This window comes from Bos indicus x Bos taurus, chromosome 7 (genome assembly GCF_003369695.1).
Source record: "Bos indicus x Bos taurus breed Angus x Brahman F1 hybrid chromosome 7, Bos_hybrid_MaternalHap_v2.0, whole genome shotgun sequence".
NCBI classification, from domain to species: Eukaryota; Metazoa; Chordata; class Mammalia; order Artiodactyla; family Bovidae; genus Bos; species Bos indicus x Bos taurus.
Window position 1 is genome coordinate 83,903,939 of NC_040082.1, and position 22,978 is coordinate 83,926,916.

Here is a 22,978-nt window from a genome sequence, read left to right on the forward strand (position 1 = left end):
AGAAGCCAAGTGGATTGCAGAGAGGCAAGTGGTTTATTTATTCATGTTTCCACTCCCCCACCCCCTTGCAGTTTGTTTATCCTTTACTAAGTGGATATTTGGTTTTTACCAAGGATAGAGATGCCTTTGAAGTGGAGAAGCGGAAGAGGAGACTGTTCTTTGCAGGTGGCAGAAGAATTGTATTCAGCACGCTCCTGATTAGTTAATGAATTCTCAATTCGTTGTCATTAGGCCTGTTAATTTGGCTCCATTCCTGTGATTTAGAGAGGCTCATCCCTCGGTACTGCGAGGGATGCGTACTGTGCTCTGCTTGAAGTTCTGTGTAGATGCTGCTGCTTGTGCTGAAAAAATACAGCAGTGATGGGTTGTCACATTATTGTGCTCATGTCCCAAGGAGCACATTTGATGCTAAATGCACTTTTTAGGCACAGGGTGCTTGCTGGGACTTATTTTTGTGTTAGGATTAAAGCTCTGGCCTAGAAGGGCTTCTGAAATGCTCATATTGTTCTGTTTAATCTGTTGTTCAGTCAATAAGTCATATCTGGCTCTTTGCAACCCCGTGAACTGCAGCACGCCCGGCTTCCGTGTCCTTCACTATCTCTTGGAGTTAGATCAAACTCACTTCTGGTGTCATATCTCTTTGCCTTTTCATACTCTTGATGGGGTTCTCGAGGCAAGAATACTGAAGTGGTTTGCCATTCCCTTCTGCAGTGGACCCTGTTTTGTCAGAACTCTCCATCATGACCCATGCATCTTGGGTGGCCCTGCATGGCCTGGCTCATAGCTTCATTGAGTTATACAAGGTTGTGATCCACGTGATCATTTTGGTTAGCTTTCTGTGGCTGTAGGTTTTGTTCTGGAGATGTGGGATTATAGTTCTTGCTTCTTCTGTCTGCCCTCTGATGCATAAATATAAGAGACTTTTGCAAGTTTCCTAATGGGAGAGACTGGCTGTGGGGAAAACTGGGTCTTGCTTTGGTGGGCACAGCCATGCTCATATGAAAAGTGAGTGTTAGTCACTCAGTTGTGTCTGACTCTTTGTGACCATGGAGCCCACCAGGCTCCTCTATCCATGGAATTCTTCAGACAAGAATATTGGAGTGGATTGCCAGTCTCTTCTCCTGGAGATCTTCCTGACTCAGGGATTGAACCTAGGTCTCCAGCATTGCAGGCAGATTCTTTATCCTCTGAGCCACCTGGAAAGCCCCTTGGGGGCAGGGTAAATGGATGTGTTCAGCTGATGAGAATGTATTGAGCTATTTAATTTTGATTTGTATACATTTGTGATATATATTTTATACTTCAGTAAAAAGTTTGAAAAACTTTTAAAGCATCATGTTTAATACCAAATTATAGCTGTAACAGTGATGGAAAACAATAAACTCAGAATCCCAACTGTCACAAAATTTGGGTCTTGGAGGGGCTAAGGAGGCCTGAAGATTTAAACATCCTTTAATTTGCCCTTACTTCTATAGCCAGAAGAGCTGTGTGTCAGGAAGCAACAGACCAACACCATCATAGTTGATTGTTGTACTTTTCCAGGCAGCAAATCCAGTGCCTAAGAGGTCAGTAATGTCAGCAGAGCCCCACTCTTCAGAATCTAAAACAAAATCACCTCTCCAAGTTGATCGGCTAGCAAACCTTCTCATTCCTGCTTTCCACTCTTCTTCTGTTCATTGTAATCTGTCAGGAGAAATCAGAGAGCAACTCGGGGGCATGGATGTTTTCCTGAATCTTTAGATGATATCTCTCTCAAAGTCTAATATTGAAATGCTTTCATTTATTTCTTTTATTTTCCTAACTGGGACATAGTAAGATGTTGGCTCACCTCTCTCACTTTTTTCAGCCATCACTTCCTGAGCTGCAGTGAGCTCCAGGAGCAATACCTGTGATGGTGGAAAGGCCCTATGAGCAAAATGATGTTTTTAGCATGTGGGTGGCCTGTGGTCCTTTTTCTGTGTAGAAGGCATTATTCATCATCAATGTGGATTGTTCCGTGTACCTATTAGAACATCCTAACTTGCTGTTACCACATACAACTGATAGACTCAGATGGAAAAAATAGTTTGTTTTTTTTTTTTTTTTTCATTCCTGAAGGAGATTTTGGAATTGTTGGCTTTGAAATGGTTTTAGCACATCTGTGAGAGGTTTGAGTATCCATTCTGTACACTTCCTTTGGGCATTGGGCTTAAAGGTTCACTGTTGATTTTACACAAACACGTGTGATTAAAGTCATGAGCAAGGAGACAAGATGTTGATGGTTGGGGTCTACTCCTGGCTGACCTTGTGATTTACTATATGAAATGTGATAACCCTGGTGAGGGTCCGATCTCCAGTCCAAACCCTTGTGACCTTGGCAGTCTACTTATCTTCTCTAAGCCTCTTTTCAACCCCTGTGAAATGCCAAGAGTATATACTTCAAAGGGTGTTACGTAGGTATGTAGTAAGCTCTCAATAAATCTTAGTTATTATTTAACACCAAATAATGTTAAATTAACATGTCTAGGAATCAGGTTTGCTTACGATTTTATGAGAGAATTACCCTTGTGCTTAAGTATGATTATATTAATTAAATACAGAAGTTAGAAAATATGGCCTATGATATACTATGATATAAACAATAAGGAATTCAAAATATTGTGGAATCAGCAACAATTAAATTTGCTTATGGACCTGAATATTTTTTAATGATGATAGTATTTTACTAAGAGAAAAGTTATTTATCTCTACTATAGAACCAGGGGCTTCCCTGGTGGCTCAGACAGTAGAGAATCTGCCTGCAATGCATGAGACCCAGGGTGGATCCCTGGGTCCAGAAGATCCCCTGCAGAAGGAAATGGCAACCCACTCCAGTATCTTGCCTAGAGATTCCATGGACAGAGGAGCCTGGCAGGCTACAGTCCTGGGGTTGCAAAGAGTTGGATATGACTTAGCAACTAGCACTTTTAGTCAATGAATTTGTTATTTCCTAGTAAGATGTGAGCAGACTTCAGAGGGATTTGAACAAAAACATGTGGCAGCATTACTCACGAAAACTAAAAGATGAAAACCCAAATGCCCACCAACTGATGATTGGAGACTGGATACGCAAAATGTCATATCTCTATACAATGGGATATTATTCATCCCTAAAAAGGAATAAAGTATGATACATGCTAGAATATGGATGAATCTTGAAAACATAATGCTCGTGAAAGAAACCAGACATGAAGGCTACATGTTGTATGATTTCATTTGTATGAAATGTCAAGCACAGGCAAATCCATGGAGCTAAAAAGTGGATTAATGCTTACAAGAGGTTTATAGGAGGGGAATGAACAGTGATTGGGTCATGCAGGATTTCTTTTTGGGGTGATGAAATGTTCTGGAAGTAGATGGGGGTGATGGTGGTACAGTGTGGTTAAATGATGAATTTTACATCATGTGGATTTTACTTTAATTATTTTTTTGGCCTTTATTAAAAAGAAATGAGCAAATGTTTTGCCTTTAGATGAGATGTATCTGTATCAGTCAGTCGATCTCTCTTCACGATGTGTCTGAACAGCCAAGTCTTTGCTGCATGTTGGAGAGGATATTCAACATGTCAAGGCCTGGTACCTGCCCTCAGCACACTGCCAGTCTGGGGACAGGAAAGAATAAGGAAGCAGGTGATATGTTCTAAGTGAACCTGTCTTGGAAGAGGGAGAGATTACTGTGGGTTTGTTGAGAAGGCTTCTTAGAAGAGATGGGGCTTTGAAAGATAAGTGAGCATCCTGTAATGGAGAAGAGGGAGAGAGTAACCCAGCTGATAGAAATTCAGGGCTGGGTGAGAGTGGGTGAGGGTAGGAACAGGGGCAGGCAGAGATGAGCAGAGTGGCATGCTTGTTAACAGAGATACCAAGAAATAAAGTTGCAGGAGGTTGGAGCCAAGTTGGGAAATCTTTGAAAGCTACTTACATTTACTAGGCAGTGATTATTAAAGGGTTATCATTGCTGACAGGAGTAGAAAATGATATAAAAATGGGGAAGACAATAAAGAAACTAATATAGTAATTTCACTAAATCTAATACAATCTGTTATTTATTTATTTAATAAATATTCATGGACTACCTGTTATGTTCCATGCAATTTTCTATGCATTACCTAAGAGAAGCAAGGTCCCTGCCTTCTTGGACTTAGATTCTAGTTATACATTTCAAACACTGATCACTCTGTCCAGTGGACAGCTGTAATTGAAAAGCTAAAGCACAGGTTGTGCTATAATGTGGTTTAAAGTGTGGGTTCTAGAACCAGACTACCTGGGTTTGAATTCTGGTCTGCTCCGTGTTTACTAGATGTATAACCATGAGCCAGTTACTCCAGACTTCAGTTTCGTTATCAATTAAGTAGGGAGAATATTAACTTTCTCAGAGAGCTGTCCTGAGGATTAATTGAGATGATAAATGGGGAAGACTTATGACTTATCTGGTATATAGTAAACACTCAGTAAGTTTTACTTGATTGTATTGGATTGATTGATTTCTACTCAAGGATTTGTCTAGGTCATCGCCATTTTTAATTCAGTGAGGCTGTTGTGGAATCCTGGTGTGTTGCACCTCGGGTCTACGCTGTCTTTCATATGCTGTACTATTTTGGATATTGAACGTGTTAAATCAATAAGCATAGAAACTCTTCCTTCAGAACTCAGGAAAACAGTAGAGTTCCTCTCTCTAACAAGCTGCAGTTCTGATCTTGGCTTGGACAAAAGTTTCCAAATAATGTTCCTCTTGCAATCTGAATCACGAAGTCTTTTTGAACATCTTGGCCTGACAGATTCTGCCCTTTCAGTATTAGGAGTCTAGTGATAAGGAATGTGGTTGGTGCCTCAAACCTTATGGTATTGTCTCCCTCTGGAGACAGAGGCACACTTTGAGTTTAATTTCTTTATGTTACCTCATCACAAGTGCCCTGGCCACCTCAGCTCTCTGTGCCTCTGTGACCCTTTCTGTTGAATTAGGGTAAAATAGCCAGCCCCCGCCCCCCATCAGAAGGTACCTTCTTGGAATTTTTCTAGAAGTAATCCTTGGAGCTTGTGGGAAAAGACTGCGTAAAGTTTGAGGGCCCTTCTACTCTTAGCATAAATTAATTCTAGAATATAAATTTCCTGAGCACATGCGATATGTCTGGTTTACCATGCAGTCCCCAAATGGTCAGGCATAATGCCATGGACTTGGTTGTGTCTCCCCAAATTCATCTGTTGAAATCCTGTCCCCTCAGTGTGACTATATATAGAGATGGGACCTGTGAGGAGGTGATGAAGACTAAATGAGGTCATGATGTGGGGCCCTAATCATGTAGAGCTGGTTCCCTTATTAGAAGAGGAGGAGACCCTAGAACTCTCTCTTTCTATCATGTAAGGACACAGTGAGAAGGGGGCCATCTGCAAGTCAGGCAGAGAGTTCTCCGCAAGCCTGAATTGGCCAGCACCTTGATCTTGGACTTCCAGAACTATGAGAAATAACTTTATATTGTTAAGTCACCCAGTCTGTGGTATTTTGATATGGCAGCCTGAGTAAACCAAGACATGTAAACATTTTCTTTTTTTCTTCCCATTCCCTCCCTTACTTTTTTCCTCCCTCCCTTCTTCTTCTTGCCTTCCTTTCCTTCTTTCTTTCATAGAATAGGAACTCAAGCATTTGTGGGCTTGACTAATTTTGAGATTATTCAGAACTATGGGTATAGAAGAATAACATGAAGAAGAGAACCTGACCCGCCATCCTATTGAATGGATAATCTTGACCTTGTCTCCCACTGTACACCAGCGAGGCCACGAGGTAGCATCATTGCTTGATGAGAAACTTTCTCCAAGACCTCATCTTTCCTCTACTGGAGATGCTAATGAGTGGTGAATAGTCAAGAGTGAGTGAGAACCATTGTCTGAAGGATGTGCGGGGAGGGAAGGGGTAGACAATTTGTGCTTTGGACTTTCAGGTTTTGAACAGTTGACTTCCTAGCTATCCTTTCATAGGAGGCAGAGGGATTGAAGTGGTGAGAGTGTAAAGGGAGGGTCAATAATGGAGGCTGTGCCAGCCAGACAGCACCTCACCTGGGCGAGGAGAGGTCAGGTGGATTCTTCCACGTAGGACATCCCCCTTCCAAAAGGGTGCGAACTCTGCCTAAGCCCAGGCAAGGACTCAAGTGCAGAGAGTTCCTGGGGACAGCTAGCCAGATGGTCTACTTTTATTTTGGTGAAGACCCGCCTGGAGCAAAGACACTTTTCTTCCACTATTCAAAAACAAAAGCAAAAAGCTTATGATGTGGAGCTCTGCCAAGGTAGGGCAGGAAAAAAAAAATCCTGGCCTTGTTTTTTCAAGGCAGGATGCAAATGATGCTTTGTAGTTTGGTTTGTGCAGCCACTGGGGATCATTCCGTGGGCCTCCCCGCAGCCCATCACTGCTGTAGAGTAATTTTTATGATTGTGATCATCATCCTATAAGCTAACCCTCTAGGTCCATTTGTCACCTTCCAGAGTAATTGTCTTTGATTGAGGATATTGTATTGTTACAGCATCCAGAGAGCTTCTGAAAGTGATCCCCTAAATTCGCTTTTAGAATTTGAAGTGGGTACTTATGTGCAGTCCCCTCCCTAGAGGACAAAACTCCGTTCTTTCTGAATTTGCAGAGTTCAGGCGGGGCAGACAGGGACTTCTCTCTATCCCTGGAGGATTTCTTAGAGCTTGATCCGAGGAAGCTCTTGTGTAGTTGGGAGAATTTGAAAGAGCCTTTTTCATTTCTTGGCTAGGTTGTACTGTGTGTGTGAAAACGAGGCCGCATCATTAGGGCCCCGGTGGCATGTAGATTCCTCCCCTGGCACAGGAGGAGACTGCGGTGTTTGCATGGGTTGGTGGGTGCTGCACCTCGTCCGTTTCCTTTGTTGGGGAATGTGTCAGGTTCTGCTGCTGAGGAGGGTGGCAACCACAGCCTGGCAGGCAGATTTGCAGAACAAAGTGTCAGTCAGTAAACACAGGGTTTTGGAAGCCAGGCGAGTTTTGTCACAGAGTTCTAAGAACCAGTTCTTTAAAACAAAAACAGCTTCGCCATCTGTCTAGGCATTGGATCCACCGCAAGGAAGACTGGAGGCAGAGCAAACCTATGGGGAACCACGGCGGGCTTTCTTCTGTGGCCTCTTCTCTGAGATGTGAGATGACCTCTGCCAGGCTTTGACTACTGTGCCCACAGAGAAAAAGCCATGTGCAGTGACCGTCCCGCTCGTTCTTTGTGTGCTGCAGTTATTGGCAGCTGAGCAGATGGGAAAGTGAAGATGCCTGTGGGAGGTCAGAGTCAGGCCCCAGGATCATTGTTGAAGGCCCAGCGGGAACCCCATGGTTAGGGGAAAGAAGTCCAGATGAAGCAAAATTGCTTAAAGAGAGGGGGGCTTTTAAGAGTTTCACTTCATTGATTTGGTTCAAGCTTTACCTTAAATGTACTTCCTGCTGAGTTGTGGGAGGTGGTGGGATCACCCAAATTTGAAATTCCAGCATTACTCATGAGTGTAGCTGCCCACTTTTAGAACTGTATCACTTTGAGGTAGTTTTTTGTGCTTTCTCCTCTTGGTGCCAATGAAAAGCATACACGGTAATGTGAATCTCAAGATTAGTGTCACTAATCCGTATCTATCTGTCTGTCTGTCTATCATCACACACACTGGAAAAGGGAATGGCAACCCACTCCAGTATTCTTGCCTGGGAAATCCCAAGGACAGAGGAGCCTGGTGGGCTACAGTCCATGAGGTTGCAAAGAGTCAGACATGACTGAGTGACTAACACACACATATACACACACACTTGCATGGCCTTGAGTGAAATAAGCAAATACTTCTAGAGTACGGGAGCATGCTCAGAGCCCTACTAGGTGGTCCAGAATAGTAGGGTGATCAATGAATGCATCTGGAGCCTGGAGCTCTTGACTTGAGATCTAAATCCGCCACTGTTTGATCTTAGGCACCTAAAAACCTGTCTCGTGCCTGATTTCCTATTTATGAGATGAAGAGGTCAAAAAGGTCCCTTGCAATGCCATGACCTTGACCAGGAAGCCTCGGGGGCGAGTCTGGAGTGCAGGATATGGCTGAACGGGCAGGTGAGACTAAGGTGGGTGAGGCTTAGTGCTGGCAGCGAGCAGAGCTGTCTGAGGGGCTTGGCACCGAATGGAGGAAGCACGATTGTGTGGCTCACAGAGCTTGATCCCCGTCCCTTCTCTGCCCTGGAGGAGCCTGGGATGAGTCTGGGGATGGCTGCCTTCCTGGGGACCCTTCCTCTGTACTGGCTCCTGGTTACTGCAGAGCTGGGCCCGGACATATGGAACTTAAAGCACAACTTTAGCAAAGTCCTCCGTTATGGCTAACATCACACCAAATCTAAACTACCTTCTTCTATCCACGATGGATGTATTTTCTTCTACTTCGTTATGACAGATCTTCAGGAAAAACAGGTACAAATGTGCTTTCTGTTTCTCTTAAAAAAATCTACACATACATTAAAAAAAAAAAAAGAAGAAGAAAAGAAAGTGTTAGCATTTAAAATCTGATATCTGCTACTGTTCCCCAAGAGACTGTGAAGAGAGTGTCTGGTGGCGGCACAGAGCCCTAGTTCAGGAGTGTGGAGTGGAAAGGCCAGTCCTGCCCCTCTGGGTAACAGAGACCCGGGACTGTCTAATCCACGCCACATGCAGTGACCTGAACGGACCCTGCAGAACAGAAGGCTTGCTGTCTCCTTGCCGAGCAGTTGCTCCGAAGCCCCGATACAGCTGTGGCTGGATTTGTGGAGAAGTGCAGTGGGACTTGATCTTTTAATCTCCTCTCTCCCTTATAGGTATTATAAATAACAACTGTTCTGTAGGAGTACCTGCCAGAAGGGATTGAGATGTGCATTCTGCACTCAAAAAAGCATTGTTTTGTGTCATCTTAACTTCATTAGTTATTAGACGAGTTGGCGGGGGTGGAAGGGAATAAAACTCCAAAGCAAAGCTACTTTGTTTTGTTTGACCCAGAAAATCCAAGCGCAGGAATTTAGAATTGAAATTGAGGAAGGTAAGTTACTCGGTTTTAACCTCAAATTCCTGATAACTTCTCCGAGAAAGTAAGACGTGCACACCAGTCCGCATCCCTAAGTCCATTCATTGCGAGTTAAACAAGTGAAATGGAGTTTTGAATTCAGGCAGACAGGGGTCGAGAGCTGGGATTCTGACAGGCACAGGGGCTTCAAAATGTTAGATGCCCTTTGGTTTCCATTTGCTTAAAGTTGAGAGAGAGCGCGCTAAATTGTCTATTTTGGCTTCTGTTGGTGGGTTCCGGAGGAATCGTCTTCTGTTTAGAGCTCTCTAGGAGAGCAGAAAGGGGACATTTTGCACCCCTAATCCTGCAGAGTGGGACTTCCCTGGTGGAATCCTGCAGAGAAGGCAGTGGTGGCACTGAATAGGCACAGGATCACTCTGTTGTTATTGTGTTACTGACGTGTCCCTCCTTCCACCCTTGAGTTCTAGCGACTGGCTTACGGTCCCGTGATCTGTGGAAGAACGCACAATGTGTGTTTAAATCATGCAGACAGGTGAAAAATGAAAGGCAAACAAGAAGTCCCTACCTCTTGGGCAGGTATCTGTTACTCACTCCTTAGAACTTGGCTTAGTTCCTGTTACTTCTTTTTTTAAATTGTGGTAAAAGAGGTGTAACGTTTGCCATTTTTAAGTGTACTGCTCTGTGGCATTAGGTTTACTCCTGTTGTTGTGCAACTATCGCTGTCACCATCTGCAGAACTTTTTCATTTTCCCAGATGGAAACTCTTCACCCATTAGACAGCAAATATCGATGTCCCTGTGACCCCCACCCCTGGCAACCACCGTTCTATACTTTCTGGCTACTGATGTGACTACTTTAGGTATCTCAGTCAGTTCAGTTCAGTTCAGTCACTCAGTCGTGTCTGACTCTTTGCGACCCCATGAATCGCAGCACGCCAGGCCTCCCTGTCCATCACCAACTCCCAGAGTTTACTCAAACTCATGTGCATCAAGTCGGTGATGCCATCCAGCCATCTCATCTTGTCATCCCTTTCTCCTCCTGCCCCCAATCCCTCCCAGCATCAGGGTCTTTTCCAATGAGTCAACTCTTTGCATGAGGTGGCCAAAGTGCTAGAGTTTCAGCTTTAGTATCATTCCTTCCAATGAACACCCAGGACTGATCTCCTTTAGAATGGACTGGTTGGATCTCCTTGCAGTCCTAGTATAAGGGAAATCATACAATATTTATGCGTTTGTGGCTGGTTTGTTTCACTTAGTGTAATGTCTTCATTTCTTTCATGTTGTAGCATGTGTCAGAACGTCCTTTTTTAAGGCTGAATAATAAGGAATGATGCTAAAGCTGAAACTCCAGTACTTTGGCCATCTCATGCGAAGAGTTGACTCATTGGAAAAGACTCTGATGCTGGGAGGGATTGGGGGCAGGAGGAGAAGGGGACGACAGAGGATGAGATGGCTGGATGGCATCACTGATTCGATGGACATGAGTCTGAGTGAACTCTGGGAGTTGGTGATGGACAGGGAGGCCTGGCGTGCTGCGATTCATGGGGTCGCAAAGAGTCGGACACGACTGAGTGACTGAACTGAACTGAACTGAATATTCCGTTGTATAAATATACTGCATTTTGTTTATCCATTTATCCATTAGTAGACATTTGTATTACTCCTACTTTTTGGATATTGTGCATAATTCTGTTATGAACATTGGTGTACAAATCTGTTTGAGCCACTGCTTTCAAACCTTTTAGAGTATTTACCTAGAAGTAGAATTGTATCATATGGCAATTTCATGTTTATTTTTTTAGTTAATTGAAATAGCTATACTGTTTGCCACAGCAGCACAGTGTTTAACCTTCCCACCAAGAATGCACATGTTTCCAAATTCTTCTCATCCTTACCAACACTTGTTATTTTCAATTTTTTTTTTTTAGTTTTGTGTTTTGATAATAGCAATCCTAATGGATGTGGAGGGGTATCTCATTGTTTCAGTCTGCATTTTCCTAGTGATTAGTGATGTTGATCATCTTTTCCTGAGCATATTGGCCAATACTGTATCTTCTTTAAAGAAATATTTATTCAAGTTCTGTGCCCATTTTTAATTAAATTATTTTTTGTTGCTGAGTTGTTAGTCTTTGTTTTTTTAATAGTCTAGATATCGATCCCTTATCAGATATATAATTTGCAAATATTTTTTTCCCATTGGGTGGGTTGCCTTTTCTCTGTTGCTAATGTCCTTTGATTAAAAAATAAAGTTTTTAATTTTTATGAAGTCCAGTTTACCTCGTTTTTCTTTTGTTGCTTGTGCTTTGGTATCATATCTGAGAAATTATTACCAAATTGCTTTTAAGTATTTTAATGTAAAGCTTCTTTCTCTGTAATACCACAAAAACCATTATTTGTATAATTTTATCTTTTGAATGAATATTGCTTTGAAATTGCTCTCTTTTTGTTGTTGCTGTCAGAGTAGACTTTATATAATTTCAGAATTGGTTGATTCCACTTCCACCCTGCTCTACTATCTCTCTTCTTTTCTTAGGGGATCACAAAGGCTCATTGTGGATAAACAGAAAAGAGAATAAGGGAAAGGCTTAGTTTAAAAACGAGCCTCCGTCATTTATATTATAGGGATAGAGGAGAGAAAGGCCACATTTCAGAAGTCGGGGGAACGTGAGAGGGCTCTTCAGCAATCATGACTTGCAGGAAGTGTGTGACACTGAAATGGACTGCCGTTTGTCTGAGAAGCCTGAGATCTGTTTCCTAGAGCCCGTTTCCTCCCTCCCCTCACAAGTTGAAAAAATTGCTGAAAAGTAGGCAGGCGTTATGGGTGAACCTCTAGGGAACTGACAGTCTCCATCCCAAGGCAGAGAAAATGTCATATCTGAGATGCCTCCAAATGTATAGACAGTGACTTTTATACATGTTCATTCCTTTTCAGAGAACCATACATTCCTTTTATTTTTATTAAATGCTGCTCTGATTTTTCTAATAGAGTAGAAAGTCCTTTTCCTGCTTGCCAACTTCTCATGGTTTACTCACTGTTATTTCTGAGTTATAGTCTATGCACAGATCACCATTGAGAGTAACCACATACCCAAAACACCATGGGTATTGCTTGGTATAAAAATGCAAATGGGGAGTGCATCATAAATTTATATAATCTCATCCTCTAAGAGCAAATTAAACACAGAGAGAAGGCCTCAAGGACATTCTTCTTTATACTTGATTGTTCCGGAAGAATATTTAAGAGGTATACACGTTGTAATCTTTTCTCATCTCGTACGTTACAACCATATGTCACAACTTCTCTAGCACTGGGTCATTGTTTACTTTAGACAGCTCTGGTTAGGTGAGTGTGTGTTTGTTTCCCTACCTGGCATGTGTTTGGGTAAGAGGTTTCCTGCTTGTATGTCTGGTCTGAAGAATGGTTTTCTGTGCTAATAATTGTCCCAGTGCTTCTGCCTGCACAGTAATTTGATTTAGAGATATAGAGAGCACTGGGTGTCTGGATTTTTGCAGTTTTAAGTTGAAGGATGGCATATTTTTAAAAGGCAGCTGTTTTCAAATGAATTGCAGTTTAATTAGTAGATGCCCACTTACCGCCATACACAGACTTGGAAGAATCAGTGAGCAGCTTTCCTGGGGACACAGAGAGATGGCTTTAAGTTTCCCTAATATATATGTTAGAAATCCCCAATGGCTCAGATGGTAAAGAAACTGTCTGCAATGCAGGAGACCCGAGTTTGATCCCTGGGTCTGGAAGATACCCTGGAGAAGGACATGGCAACTCACTCCAGTGTTCTTGCCTGGAGAATTCCATGGACAGAGGAACCTGGGGTGGGGGGCGGGAGGTGCAGGGAGGAGGGGGAGTGGCTGCAATCCATGGGCTCGCAAAGATTACAGAATGAGATGATAAGTTCCTAAAATTCAATTTGGTGGTTGGTTTGTAGGGCACAAGGCATCCAAGGATCTAGGGGTCCTGAGAAGACAGCATCCTGGTTTTGCAGATTAGATTCATGTTTTCAAGTCATGACTAGCTCTGCTGCTGCTGCTGCTAAGTCGCTTCAGTTGTGTCCGACTCTGTGCGACCCTATAGACAGCAGCCCACTAGGCTCCTCTGTCCCTGGGATTCTCCAGGCAAGAATACTGGAGAGGGTTGCCATTTCCTTCAAGTGAAAAGTGAAAGTGAAGTCGCTCAGTCCTGCCTGACTCTTCGAGACCCCATGGACTGCAGCCCATCAGGCTTCTCCGTCCATGGGATTTTCCAGGCAAGAGTACTGATTAGCTCGGTAACTAGTAAATGCACTTCATTGGTAGGATCCCATCAGAGCTCCTAATGTGAGTGCCTGCAGGTAGGACCACAACAGAGCCAGAGCTGGGCCCTCCTGGTCTTGCCCTGCTCTGTCCTCTCTCCACTGGGCCTGTTGTTTATCATGGGCCTTGCTGCTGCTGCTGCTGCTAAGTTGCTTCAGTCGTGTCCGACTCTGTGTGACCCCATAGACGGCAGCCCACCAGGCTTCCACGTCCCTGGGATTCTCCAGGCAAGAACACTGGAGTGGGTTGCCATTTCCTTCTCCAATGCATGAAAGTGAAAAGTGCAAGTGAAGTCGCTCCGTCGTGTCCGACTCTTAGCGACCCCATGGACTGCAGCCTACCAGGCTCCTCCATCCATGGGATTTTCCAGGCAAGAGTACTGGAGTGGGGTGCCATCGCCTTCTCCAATCATGGGCCTTAGGTGAGCATGATAGAAATGGAGTCCACAGGAGAGAGAGAAAAAAAGAAGTCAGAGCAAGCAGCCCAGGCCGTGCTTCCAATTTAACTGGCACCAGGGAAAAGTGCCTTCAGCTGGCACAGGGGCTTGTGCACACCAGGCTGTGACTGTTGGCCGTGGAAATCCTGGTTGTAACAGAGGCTGCTGCCATTCAGGCAGCGAGCGAGGAGCTGCTTTCATGGGGAGGCTTTTTTGGCACCGTGTCCGACATACACTCCAGTCAATCACGGTAAAGTGCCTAATAACAGATGTGGTAATTAAGCCTGAAGAACTCCGTCTCTATTTTTTATTGCAGGGAATAACAAAGTGCCTCATTAAGCCTCCAATCCCACTGATTTTTGATTTGGGCATCCTGATGTCGTCAAAAATGACATCTTTGCAAGGGCTTTCTTCCTAAGTCCTTATCAGCCTAGGACGCAGCCAGCACAGGTTGGATCAGTTTTGGGAGGATAGTTCTATCCTTTCTGATCTGCCCTTTGCACTCCAGTACTGAAGCGTATGCAGATTCCTGGGGTACCATCAGATTCCTTAAAGTACCTTGGATATGAATAAACAGTTTTAGCTTTTATGTGCTTGTGTGAATATAAAATGCTCCCTGAATATCTTCAGTTCAAATTATGCTGTTTATAGCAAGAAATTAACTTCAGCTTTCAATCCCAGAAAGGTTTCAAATAACCTGAAACCATGGTAAATTACCATATTTTAATAAGATAAATTATCTTGGAAAATAATTACATCTGAAAAAGTCTGTCTTTGTGGCAGTTTATAAAGCAAATGTCTTCGTTAATGTTATTTTTCCTTCTTTTTTAATGATGAACATGAGTCTGGCACATTATTAGAGAAAATGAATCTAGTAACTAGGGACAGGTAGAAAAAGTGTCCTCAATAGTAAGAAAATGTGGCTTGAAACTTTCTCTGGAGCACTTCCTGAATTATTTAGAGCTGGGTCTATTGGTGCTCTTGGGAAAGACAGCCAAACACCGCTCATTGTTTAAACGTTTCTACATGACTCTTGGATAGTGTAGATTTGAAAACAGCATTTATATCATGGAGATGATTTTTTGTTTCTTTCTAATCCAGGGTGGCCATAAGCTTAGAGATGTTTAAATATTTTGAAAAGGCCCTGGATCCCATTTTATAAAATTATTGGTTCATTTCTGTGTCTCCTAATGCATAATTTTGAGTTTTTCAGGGTATTTCCAAGAGAATTTCTGGTTGACTATATTCTGAAATTCCGCTCTTTTAATCTAACCCTGTGAAGCAGATGATTCATAGCACAAAGTCAGGATTTAATTTAGTTTCAAGCTTGGTATTAATAAAGCATAAACTTGACCTGCTCATCTGATTATGATTAGCCTTGAACCAGCAACTTGTATGTACTTAATATTTGTACACAAACATCTATGGAAAGGGATACCAATGTTAATGGCAGTCCATATTTGTTTACTCAAAATGTGTTAGTCACTCAGTCATGTCTGACTCTGTGTGACTTCATAGACTATAGCCTTCCAGGCTCCTCTGTCCATAGAATTATCCAGGCAAGAATACTGGAGTGGGTTGCCATTCCCTTCTCCAGGGGATCTTCTGGACCCAAGGACTGAACCTGAGTCTCCTGGATTTCACGTGATTCTTTACCATCTGAGCCACCAGGGAAGCCCCTTGTTTCCTCAAATGACATCCAATACTTACTAATCACATTTTACCACCTTTATCCATTTAGAGATTTTCTCCCATTGATGCCAAACATATTTTTGCCAAATATAAAGGTAGGCATGTGCAAACTCAGACCTTACCACATTAAATCTATTTTTAGAAACCATCTCTATGTATGCCTTGCATCAAAAAGTGAGACCTCCTAGCAAAACACTGTTGCTAGGATTATACAGTTGCTGGAAAAGCAAAACTTTTCTTTAAATGAGATTCTAATTTGTTTTCTTATATTTCCCCTAACAGCAAGATCTGGGATGACAGAATTCATGTTTCTATAATTTCCATCGCTGGGTGAATGTTTCTACAGGTTCATAGCGTCACCCTTTGAACGAAGCGGAAACTTGGCCAAGAGTGGTCCTGAGCTAAAGCGCCACCTCCTGGTGGAACGTATCACTTCAGGGATGGTTTCTCAAAACTATTCAGGGGTTTGTTTTCCTCAGGTATGGATCCCATTCTCAGTTTATTAATCTCAAGCCTCAAGCCTCTAGACTCATATCAACTGTCTGGGACTCACAGGATACAATCCCCTGGCTGCCCTTCAGCCTCTCAGATCACTAGTTAATTTAGTGTGAATGCTGTGTGCCCCAAGTTTTGACCTATTTCAATTAACAACCGTTTGTTGAACCTCTGTTGTATTCTGGCAGATGGGGAGAGTAGTAAAAATTAAAGAGGACTGGAATAAAAGACAAGACAGTGACTTGAGCTCTGCATTTCAGGAGTTTGTAGCTAGTTGAGGAGAAGGGGTTGGCTATGTGAAAAGATGACCAGCAGCCCAAGGTAACTTGCTGTACCAGAAGAAGGATGGGGAGAGTTGGTTCCAGCAGAGATTTCTATGCAGTTTTTAGTGAGAAGAGTAAAGAATATTTTTGCTTATGTCCTGGAAACATTGTTAATTAGACGTGGGATGAGAGAATAAATTATTGCAAAGAGAGAAATAAGTTTACAGGAAGCTTATGTAATGGTTTGAATTTCAAACAATTAGGGAGGCGTACATGTTTGCCACAGGAAATCATAGAAATGAATCATAGACCCTTTCAAATTAGCAGGGCAAGAAAAATATAATCCATGCAGGAAACTATTTCCATCCTCCGTAGATTCTTCAATTGAGATAGGCTTCATGTATACTTTAAATTCATTAGATTTTATTTTTCCTTTTAAAATTAAATGATTAGAAAGTTTAAAACCTTGAACAAATGACAGTAATATAGTTTATAGGGATATTGTCATAAGAAGGAAATTAATGTGTTCAGTATGATAGGGTCAACTTAATCTTGAACGCTTTCTGCTGTCTGTAGTTTCAATATTTATGATAAAGTGAAGATACTGCTATTAGAGATTTTGAAATTAAACACAGAGTCAAGGAAGGGTATTTATAATAAAGGCAAAAGGGAAATAACATTTAAAAAACCAAGAACAGAGGAAGGAAAGAGATTAAAGAAAATGTCACAAATTGAAAAGCCTGTAGTCCTGCAGAGTTCAGAACACATGGCTTTAGTTCAGTTACCTTGAGCGTTTTTGGTCCAAATTGCCCTTAAAGAGTTATTAGAATCTGCTTGAAAGTAGAGGTATTATTCACCATGAAACCTGTCTATATCGATGTTAATGTTACAGTTTATTTATTTATTCTTAACATTATATTTGATGTGCGTTCATGTCCACCTGTGCTTCTCACTTTCTTTCCTTATTTGGGTAATGAACAAACACTCATGTGCATTAGGAGTGTTCTGTTGCTTGTAGTCACAATAGGACCTTCATCAGACACTATTGAAGACCTTAGAGAGTTCTCAAAATTAAGCCTAAAAGTATATGGATCCCTATCTTTACTTTCTATATTTCAAGTATATATTTTGAATTACTTTATAATATAAGCTTTCCCCTTTTTTAAGGTTTGATTGGTTTTTAATTTATTTATTTTTAATTGGAGGATAGTTGCTTTACAATATTGTGTTGGTTTCTGCCAAACATCAACATGAATCAACCATAGGTATATGTATGTCCCCTCCCTCTTGAACCTTTCTCCCATGTCCCACCCCATCCCATGCCTCTAGATTGTCACAGAGCACTGGATTTGAGCTTCCTGTGTCATATAGCAAATTACCACCAGCTATCTATTTTACATATGGAAATATATATGTTTCCATGTTACTCTCTCAATTCATGCCACAGTCTCCTTCCCCCACTGTATCACCAAGTCTGTTCACTGTCTGCATCTCCATTGCGCCCTTGCTTATAGGATTATCAGTACCATCTTTCTAGATTCCATATATAATAGGTATATACCGTGAAGAAACCATAATTGAAAAAGACATGTACCCCAGCGTTCATTGCAGTGCTGTTTACAATAACTAGGACACGGAAGCAACCTTGATGTCCATCGACAGATGAATGGATAAAGAAATTGTGGTACATATATACAATGGAATATTACTCAGCTGTAAAAAGACCACATATGAGTCAATTCCAATGAGGTGGATGAACATAGAGCTTATTATACAGTGAAGTAAGTCAGAAAGAGAAAAATAAATATTTTATATTAACCTTTTTCTTTTCTAAACTTTTTATATTTCACTTCATGAACTCATTGAAGTGTGGTGATTTTTCAGTTATTATAGATGTAATAATCTGCTAATTACTGAGGGTTTGTTATAGTGTGTTCCAGATATTGTTTTTCTGGTGAAGTTTGCTAAGATGGATCTCTCTACCAACCCACACAGAAAGGCCCTAGGAATTGTACTCTTCAGCCATAGGGACTCAACTTTTCCCAAGTTCTAGGCACCCTACTCCAGTACTCTTGCCTGGAAAATCCCATGGACAGAGGAGCCTGGTAGGTTGCAGTCCATGGGGTCGCTAAGAGTCGGACAGGACTAAGTGACTTCACTTTCACTTTTCACTTTCATGCATTGGAGAAGGAAATGGCAACCCACTCCAGTGTTCTTGCCTGGAGAATCCCAGGGATGGCGGAGCCTGGTGGGCTGCCGTCTATTGGGTTGTACAGAGTCGGACACAACTGAAGCGACTTAGCAGCAGCAGGCACAGCACAAGGCTCACTGAGAGTTTGATTCCACTGTTCCTCTGTCCCCGACTCCTGTACCTTCCTTCGTTCCTTGTATTGCCTGAATCTCAGCACATCCTGATTTCTCTCTTTACCACTCCCAAATATATGCTCATGGTCACCTCCCTTTGCCCACAGCTGAGATGAATATGGATCCACAACAATCATGACCAAATGCAGCCATGTTTGAGCAGGGCCACATACTGAGAATAAAGGAATGCCAATGAAAAGAAAGCCTTGAGCTTTTAAATGAATTCACAGAATAACTAACTTTAATTAAGTCCTTGATATCTATAAGCTCTCTATAGAAGCAACACTTTTTTTCCTCTAATTAGAGCAAGTATTTTTCTAGTAAAGCTTTCATTGGTTTTCCGTGTTTATATTCACTAGTATTGCAATCATTTTATTTCAACTCCAGGATTTCCTTTTGCAGTAGTCGAGTTTAACAATTAAATGGGATAAAACTTAGACCTTTCATTTGTTTTTTTTTAATATTTGGAAAAATATTTCAAGATCCAGGACAACTGATGTACATATTCTGAGGTTTATTTTTTTCCTATGGGTCATTAATTCATTCAATCAGTGGTTAAGAAACATTATTGAGCCCTGCATATATGGTAAGAACATGTAGAGATGATGTAGAGATGAATATGTAGAGATGAATTCCCTGTCAGGGAATTCACCAGCTAGTGGAGACATGAGTAAGAAAATGGCCAAGAAAATAGTGTGGTTTCCCTCTGACAAAGTCCACATCATCTATTCCCTGATGCCCCAGGGTTATGAGGGCAAAGAAGAAGAATGTTTAGATTGGCCTGGGAGCTCTTCTAAGAGGAAGTACCTTTTGATTCTTGAGGAACTGGTGAGAATTAAGTTGACCAGATAGTTACAGGCATTCCAAGAAGAGAATAACATGGGGAAAGAGAGAGGAGTGAGAACATGTAATATTTGGGGAAATTCAAGTAGCAAGGATTGCTCAAGTGATATTTAGAAGTGATAAATAGCTGTGTGAACTTGCTGGGTGATGGGTCACTCAGATCATGTGGAGTGAATGAAGGCCAGTTTGGACTTGACCACAAAGGTGAGTTCTCAAAAGCTTTAAGTATGAAATTCTGACGTTCTGATTTGTGTTTTGAGAGAATTGGTGACAACATGGAGGACGAATTGGAGGTTAATTGGAAAAAAAGATAAGTTGAAAAGCTTGGCTTTAAAACCTACTTTATCTTTGCAACAAAAGGTCAAACTAAAAGACCAATATTATTGAACTGTTCGTTGTTGTAGTTAGAATGAAGAGAGAAACTAAGTTAATAATAAATGATAGAGGCATATATCTCTCAACTCTTTATTTCAGATATCAATATTAAAATTTAAAAACTTAATGACTCAGGAAGAGCCAAAAAATATTGGCCATTTCCTCATTCCTGATAGTTTTTTGCTAAGATATAAAAGTGATAAAGAATTTAAAGTGCTGGGACCATTCTAAGTATTGAGTTGGCCAAAAAATTTGGTTGAGTTTTTCTGTAAGATGTTAGATACAATTGGCATTACTGACTGAAAATGAATTTTAAAAGTACTTTGGAAAGCCGATAAAATTGCCAAAGATTATGTTAAAAGATAGTTGTAAAATCATCCTAGAATATACAAAGCTTATAAATACTTGAGATAAGAAATGAGAACTCTCGCAATGATTTTGCCATTGGAAAATTGCCTTAAGCCCTAAAAAGTAATGAAAAATAGATTCACAAGAAACATTTCCAATAAGAAGATCAAGCATAATTGGCTGAGAATGAGAGAGAAAAATTAAATACCCATAAGAGTTGTAAAATTATGCCCTATTTCAAAGTAACCAAGTCTTCCACCAGAATTTTTTAAAAATAAAAGGAAGTTAAAGTTATATAAGAGATGCACAATGGCCTCATAGTACATAAACATTATTAGTTCTTGAAAAACCCATGATTTGGAATATATTTGCTTTCAAAAGATTTTGATTTGTTCAGTTCGCCAGTTCCAAATCTTGCTTGAGAAGTCCTACCAGACCCAAACCTTTTTTTTTCAAGCTAGTCTTTTTAAAGTCTTTAGTTAAGTCTACGTACTTGACTCTTCTCTGTACTTTATTATTCTTTGAATTCATTTAGTCACTTGTTCTTCATTCATTCTTTGGCCCTCCTCTCTGTGAGGTGCTGTTCTAGGTACTAAGGATATCACAAAGAACCAAAAAGGCATCATTGTGCTGAGGATTTGGAATGTCCGTTTATCTTTCATCAACTCCTTTGCCTCAGCCAATAGCAAAGCTTTTTTGAGGCTGTGTCTACTCCTCTCCCTCGATGCACAGATTGGGTGGGCATAACCCACTGTGAGTAAACTCCTCCTCCTTGGAATGAAAAAAAGCATTCACTAGTTACCTGATTAAAGTCTTGGCCATTTTGTCAGTATTTTAGTGACAAACTTTTATAGGAACTCTGGAGCCTATAATTTGTGTGTTTCTATTCTGTTAAGACTGGCATCAGTTGCAGGGGAACAAAAATAATTTCATCTTTATTATCTTTATGTGTAGCAAGTCATAATGTTGTACAAGGATCTTGAGAAGCTGTTTATCAAGTAGGTTTGTGACCTTGGGTGTACACAGAATTTCACTTGATCATGGCATCACTGTCCATGACATTAGAGTATTGGACCAACTTCCTGTTAACAGCTATTTTCACACAAAAAGTAGATGAATCTTAGACATTCTGGAGGTTTATAAGAAAGACACATTGGCATTAAAGCTCCTTTCCTGGCTAATATTTCTGAACTGGAAGCAAAGCAAAGTGAGAATGAGTGAATTCATTAGTGATTGAAGTTTGACTCTGGGCCAGATTACAATGTCAGTTGCTATACCTTTCGGTCCCCGTAGCATCCAGATTCTGAATTTCCCTGAAAATGGCAGAGAAAGACAAATAAGGAGATGCCAGGTAATCGGAAGGGATTGTTATGGATAATGTGAATGAAGGAAGTAGTACGGAGAATGGCTCTTAACTTTCCTAACAACATGAGATTGTTTTCCAACTATTATTCCGGATCAGACAGGGTCACTTCTTGAATAATGACCTGTCTAGACACCACGGGAAGCGGTGCTTCTGCTTCAGCATGTGTCACTTTGTCTACTAAAACAAAGTCCTATTTTAAGGGCCATAAAGTTGGGGTTTGGGTTGTGGCTTCTCAGATTTGCATATAGATGCTGTTGGTGAGGAAGTGGAGATGGGAGGGATGACAGCCCCTGCGTTTTCTCCTGAATGTCCTGGCCAAGTACAGCTTTGAGTAATTACCTTCTGCCTACTTGCACTTCCCGGTGGCTCAGACAGTAAAGCATCTGCCTACAATGTGGGAGACCTGGTTTCAATCCTTGATTGGGGAAGATGCCCTGGAGAAGGAAATGGCAACCCACTCCAGTACTCTTGCCTGGAAAATCCCATGGATGGAGGAGCCTGGTAGGCTGCAGTCCATGGGGTCGCAAAGAGTCAGACACGACTGAGAGACTTCACTCACTCACTTGCATTTCCTCAGCAGTTCCCTCACATTTTGTCTGAAAGCTTCAAAGCTTTTCACCATGTGGGTTTAAAACCACGAGGATAAATGTGTCCAGACTTTTTTTTTTGTGGCAATGCCTGCTGCTCGAGATGTCTGTGGTCACTCCACATCCTGGTCTGGATTAGCGGTTCTGAACTGAGTAGTCCAGGGAAGAATGGCCATGGAGTTGTGCTGTCACGGAGTTTTTGAAACATCTGGGCAGTCTAAACATGGAAATACCTTGTATACTTTCTAAATTCACATTTTCAGTTTTGACCAGGAAATAGCTTAGTCACTTAGAAATCTAACTTTGAATGAATTTGCATTTTAAGAGGTTCCAGTGCACAGATAGAGTATTATTTTAGAAAGACTATGACTATTATACCTGATGGAGAGGTAGTTTGACTGGAGTTAAGAAACCTGAGTTCTGGTTTCTAGTTTTGAACCATTCACAAAGTAGCTCTGTGATCATGGTGGAGTCATCCATCATTAGGGCTTCAATTATTCCATCCATAAAATGAAAGAATTTTGATTGGATTCCATAAAGACTTAAACTGTAACTTTCTGTCCCATTTTTTTTTTTTTAGCACAAAAGCTCTGTGGACCCAGGACATATACAGTGCCCTGGAAAATCTGGGGGAGCCAAATAAATGTTAAGAACTTCAATTATATAGCTCGTTATGAAGTATTAAAAGTAGAGCAATACTCTATGTGTGTTTGCCTTAATAGAATCTGCTGCTGCTGCTAAGTCGCGTCAGTCATGTCTGACTCTGTGTGACCCCATAGACGGCAGCCCTCCACGCTCCCCTGTCCCTGGGATTCTCCAGGCAAGAACACTGGAGTGGGTTGCCATTTCCTTCTCCAATGCATGAAAGTGAAAA

The 22,978-nt window shown here is 41.5% G+C and overlaps 1 protein-coding gene across 2 annotated transcripts in view; it reads left to right on the forward strand.

Moving 5' to 3' along the window:
• MEGF10 (multiple EGF like domains 10) overlaps positions 1-22,978 on the forward strand; it is a 178,648-nt gene that overhangs the window by 9,719 nt on the left and 145,951 nt on the right. The window contains exon 1 of one of the 2 annotated variants that reach the window (XM_027547017.1): positions 19,429-19,632. The exons of the other annotated variant lie outside the window; for it this stretch is intronic. The gene's annotated coding sequence lies outside the window, so the exon portion shown is untranslated. Of the gene's footprint in view, positions 1-19,428; positions 19,633-22,978 lie in introns of those variants that run through there. 2 annotated transcript variants of the gene reach the window in all.